This window comes from Priapulus caudatus, unplaced genomic scaffold (genome assembly GCF_000485595.1).
Source record: "Priapulus caudatus unplaced genomic scaffold, Priapulus_caudatus-5.0.1 Scaffold100, whole genome shotgun sequence".
Taxonomy (NCBI): Eukaryota; Metazoa; Priapulida; class Priapulimorpha; order Priapulimorphida; family Priapulidae; genus Priapulus; species Priapulus caudatus.
Window position 1 is genome coordinate 523,303 of NW_014577161.1, and position 6,267 is coordinate 529,569.

Below are 6,267 nucleotides of genomic sequence, written 5' to 3' on the forward strand. Positions count from 1 at the left end.
CTCCCTCCCTCCCTCCCTCCCTCTTCCCTTCCTCTATTCCCCCTCCTTCCCTTCCACCCTTCCTCCCTCCCTCTCTTCCACCCTCCCTCCCCTTTCTCTTGGTTCTAGGTCATCTCTATCTGCTTGTGACGGAGCCGTGCTCTGCTGATGGCGATGGTAATGTAAGCCAATCTATCACTCACGTGCACCTGCAACATGCCTGACGTTACTACATCCGATTTCGCTACTGATGAACATGTTTCTGCTAAGAAACCACCTTCGTATCGCTAGTATATAGCCACTCGATCACTGCTGCGTCAGTGTGATTGTCCGCTGCATGCTTCATAACCGATAATACGATCCGAGCTCAGCAACCTATCACCATCGCCCCGTGCCCCATTTGTTTGTGTCTTAAGTGTGTTTGTGTGGATAGAGATTACTGGCCATGCGCTAAAACGCATTGCCACAGTTTTCCAGTGGTCAAAACAGAAAACACAAAACACTTTTAGCCATCTATATCCATCCGTCCGTCCGTCCGTCTTTCCGTCCGTCCGTCCGTCCGTCCGTCCGTCCGTCTATCTAGCTATCTATCTATCTATCTTACTCTCTCTCTCTCTCTTTTTTTCTATATATATATATATATATATGCTAACCGTAACTGCGTCGTCATGTACAATGACAGCGAACGTAAACTTAACCGCTTTCTCTGAGCAAAAGTCATGAATACTTGCTAGCGGCTGCTAAAGCCCCGTGATGCTGACCACCGCTAGCAAACCTATCCGCTAAAGATACAATCAAGAGCTAATAATACCTATTATTAGCTCTTGATACAATAGCTAAGGTCTAATAGATGATGGCTCTCGGACTACTGGCACGTAACGCTAACCTTACCAGCGTCAGTTACTATATTAGTAGCGTTATCACATTTCAACAACATCTGTCGATCATAAATTTTCTAATAGCTTAGTACTCAGAGTCAGTCTTCCTTAATATAAAGCTCAGAGTCGCACAATAACGCTATATAATAACAGCTAACAGCTTGGACTAACCATGCCCCGCAGCCAATTACGCTAAGTAAAGCAATGACCTAAACCTACTCTATCTAAACCTAAACTCACTAATCCTAACCTACTCCTGATCATAAACAACGAACCGAAGTGCGACGTGGACCTAATCGATGTGAGCTTACTTACTAAGGCTAACAAACCTTGGTTGTATGTGCACCGCTCACACGCACTTGTATGTCAGATCGTTGCACGGCAGGAAATAATGTTGTAGTAGGCGCCCAATCGGCTAATATACCGCCTCCCCAGCTCTAGAACTATAGCCACAGGGTTGCGGCATAGCGAAGGGATATAGTTCTAGAGCTACCGCCTTCCCAGCTAGCAGACAATGGGATTTCAGGAGACCTAGGCTTACCGCTAACGTGTCCCGTTGCGTACCCAAGCTACATGCAATTAATTACAGTCCAGCACAGAAGCCAGCCTTGCTACATATGCTGACTCCAGACACCCCACCCGACACACTCACGCGTATATACATCCATCCATTAATGAACGCCCTTCTGCCTGTCCGCCCATCTTATCAATAGAGACATGGTACAAGATTGCGTGGCACAGCTTTGCTGTTGATCCTGAGTGCTGCGTGCGGATGAGACGCTCAGTTCCGCGGGATATGCGCACGCGACCGCGGGGATGTTGAAGTATGAAGCGCTGTCCGCAGTGGAGACGTGCGCCAAATTCCAGGCCCGGCGCACGTCTCCACAGCAGTCAGCGGATGGTCTGTAGTTTTAGATGATAACAATGAAGACTTTGTTCTAAATAAGAACTATCGGCGGCTAAATAAGAGCAATATACAGACCTTTGAATTTATTGACTAGTCAGTCAAAAGGCTTGTTGGGGGTCCATTATGCAGAGCTTCCAATTGAAATGGCCCATGAAATTGTCAAGTGGAATTGTGTTTTTCGGAACCCCAAAGAAAATGTCTCCCTCTTACATGCACTCCCTCCCTGATCAATCACGCATTCAGGCGTAAACAATAACAGATATGAAATTGTGTTGAGTTTGTGGCTCTTGACGCACGTGCATTGACGTACAAGACTGTTGAAAACACAGGCACTTGAAACGTCTCAATAAAAATAAATATTCACACAATTTTGCACAATGATCGACCGCCTGTGTGCAAAATATGTGAACGTATAATGTGAAATATATACGGTTAGTACTTACTGTGACATATCCGTGACTAACTGACACCACTAAATTGGTAAAATGTTCCATGCACTTTGAGAAATTCTGAGAAATTACGAGGTTATCATCGCAGAACTCCCGACACCGCCCATCCTGATGTCACAAAGCTATATGTAAACAAACACGCGTGTTTCGAGGTGCCTGCCTCCGATATCCATTTCGAGGCCCGCTAAACCAAGCATAAAATATAATATAAAGCGCGCGGGCGAGACGTCACACACACAGCTACGTTCATTGGCTAAAACAATCGAGTAGCGCGGTTAGGGATTTTCGGAATTATTTAATTTTAAGAAAAACTTCAATGTTCAATGAATGACGCACTCGTTCACGTTCGACAGCGAGTGAAAATGCCGAAAATGTTCCACTTCGATGCGAAATGCATCGGCCGGGCATTTCATTATTTACGAAAAGTAAACAGGCTGGCGAAAGACAGTTGGTACAGTAACTGGTTAATTAATGAGAGTACGTTTGAATTTAACGGTCGAGTAGAAATTAACCAAGATAGCTCTATTATCAACCAACCGAATTCGCTATATTCTCAAGAGAGAGGGATATATATATATATATATATATATATATATATATATTGCAGCGTCGTGTAAGCCGCAAAATAACGCGATAACTTCACTATCATTTCCCATCGTAAGAACTTTCATTGCTTATTGCCGGTGCGCATCGCATAATCAAGGCGCATTTTGCACCGGTACCTGGGTATCTCACTATAAATGCTAATGACATGTGATGTGGTATTTAAGTTTATGATGCACTGTTGCTTTCGTTTGTAATACAACCGCAAATTACCATTATAACATTCTTATAACTAAGATCGAAAACACTGTTTTTTTATATTTTGCATTTTGTATTTCATTTAAAATTGTGTTTTGACATGTTTATATATTAATATGTTAAACCCGTTTAATCCTATCTATACTTCCACGTGCCAGCAATTGCTCTTGCTTCTTCGCGTTTCGGCAGAAATCTCAGCAGTGCCTGCGAAAATGCGATGGAGTTCTTTATGCAAGTATCGACCACGCGTGCACTAACGATCGAACAAACCCCGCAAATATCATCCACAAGAATTACTGCATTAAATTCCTATCGGACAAATAAACCAATGCTTAATATATCTGCAGTCGCACCGTTTGAACTAATGTTGACGTTCAAATCGCATGACAGGCGATAGCGTGGGAAGCAAGTTCGATAGAAATTACAATGCAATTCATACAAGCCATATCACACATCTCTCATATATAGTCGTGACATGCCAACAGTGTAAATATAATAATCAGGAGCACATGAATAAAGAGACATTTATCGCCATAACGTTGCAGTCATGTATCGCTGCTATGTTTCCGGCGCACATAACAACGTTGCTGTAGCAGCATCCACACACACACGCGCGCGCACGCACACACGCACGCACGCACGTTCACACGCGCACGCGCACATTGACAGCACCCACGCGCGCACACACGAACACACGCACGCACGTTCACACGCACAAGCACATATTGACAGCACCCACGCACGCACACACTCACACACGCTGACGCATACGCACGCACACACTCACACACGCTGACGCACACGCGAAAGCGCACGCACGTAATCTGGGTCGCGACAATCACGATTGTGTATACATGACCGCTTTCTTTCGTCCAGAGATCTTCTTGGCAACGTACTACCTGACCACAATGACTTACCCAGAGACGAAGCTGAATGAGCTCCATCGCCCATCCGTGCAATTGTATAGTCGTTAACGTAAGAGCATCTGTAGTCAAGTAGTTGTGACTTAATATATATTTTCTGAAAACGGTTCTAGGTTAATAGTATCCATCAGCTTGACTCGCTTGGTGTTCAGCCTGTCATTTAGTCAAATTTAAATTTTTCTTATGGATCTCGAGGCACTCGACCACCGATCCTCTCCCATTCTTTCACTCGAACGTTACTCCTGATACACGGTAGAGGGCGACGTGTGGTCGTACGGTGTGCTTCTGTGGGAGTTGCTCACACTCGGTGCAACACCGTATCCGGAGTGTCAGACGGCGGCAGAAGCCATAGAAGCCATAAACAATGGACAACTTATGGAGAAACCACCCGGATGTTCCGACGACCTATACGCCCTCATGCGGAGATGTTGGATGCGTAAACCAGAGGAAAGATCGACGTTCACGAAGATTCGTGAACAGAACGAGAAACTGTTAGGGACGTTTCATTACTATACACGGCTAGAAAATACGTTGTCGCGACAAAGCGCAGCAAATTCGTTCCTGAATGTAGACGACATCGAAGAATTAGTTTAATAAGAACTTGCTATAACTATTGTGTAGTGAGATTAAATCCCGACTCCCCTATTCAGAATTTTATAATCGTGTCACGTTATCCCCGTGACGTGACGTCATTACTATAGAAAATAACACAAAACTTACGCCAAATATCCTAGTTTAGATCACAGTGCTTCACATGGGACGGCCAATAAGGTTAGAGTGGAATATATATATATATATATATATATATATATATATTAGATGTACACCGAATTTAGAAGGTAATGGTCTAAAAATATTTGACTTTATAATGCCACCCCCCACTACCGGGTATATGCTCACTATAAATAAGACCACACCTTTGTTTTTCTGTGTTTTAAGCTCTCGCGTTTCTCTGATTCGCCTATCCGCTAGGTGTACTATAAATTATATATGTACTATAACTATATACTATATAACCGTGTACTATAATATATTCATAAATCTACCTATTTCATTTGCATCACCATGTTCATATTCGAAGAACTTAATTGTATTCATAAATAAATAGTGTTTATATATAAATATAACTAATAAATGTTTACATAATAATATAACAATGAACAATTGCGTGCGTGTGTGTGTGCGCGCGCCCGTGTTTGGGTGTCTGTAGCCCTCGTGCGTGTATGCACGTGCGTGTGGGCGTAGGCGGTGTTTGTATGTGTGAGAGCGAATAGATGCGCTCGTGGTGTTTAATACGTCAATAATATGGGTTTAAAGGTTAAATGCGTGTCTCGGTGTTTGACCGGGTAGTTGCAACTATTTGTAGAACATTGTGTCGCCAGACAAGTATTTTATCCGCAGAATGATTGACGTATAGTCACACTCGGTTGAATCTACATATTTTATCATTATTATGTGTTTCCTTTATTACCCGTGACGTTGTCTCGACCTATTTTTTCGTAATATATACATATATATATAAATACATATACATGCGGCCGCAGCACGCGCGCCGCTCGCTCGATCTCTCTCTCGAGATCTCTCTCCTCTCTCATCGTCTCCATTCTCTCTCTGCTCTCTCCTTCTCCTCGCTCCGTCACAGCAGCACTCTCTCTCCTCTCTCTCTCCTCCTTCTCTTTCTCTTCGCTCTCACGCGCGAGTCTCGTCTCTCTCTCTCAGTCTCCTCTACGTTTTCTCTGCGTTCGCGTGGCGCGCTCTCGTGGCGCTTTCTCCATACTCTCCTCTCTCTCCACTCCCTCTGCGTCGCAGCGCGGGCCTCTTCTCTTCTCTCTCTCTCTCGTCTCCACCTCTCTTCGTTCGCGTAAGGGGCGCCGGATCTCGTCTCTCTCGTCTCTCTCTTCTCTCTCTCTCTCTCTCTCCTCTCTCTCTCTCTCTCTCTCTCTATATATGATACTAGTATCATAATAGTAGATATATAATTATACTATATACATATATCCCTCTCTCTCTGAGAATATAGGCAATCGTCTCTTCTCGCGCCAACCTCTCTCCGTCCTCATATAATATATATATATTATAAATATATAATAATATATATATACCCTCTCGTCTTGAGAATATAGCGCAATTCGGTTGGGTTGAATACATAGAGCTCTCTTGGTTAATTTCTACTCGACGCGGTTAAATTCAACACGTACTCTCACTTAATAACCAGTTACTGTACCCAACTGTCTTCGCCGCACAGCCATCGTGTTTACTTATTCGTAAAAATATAATGAAATGCCCGGCCCGATGACATTCGCATCGACAGTGGAAGAAACAATTTCGAG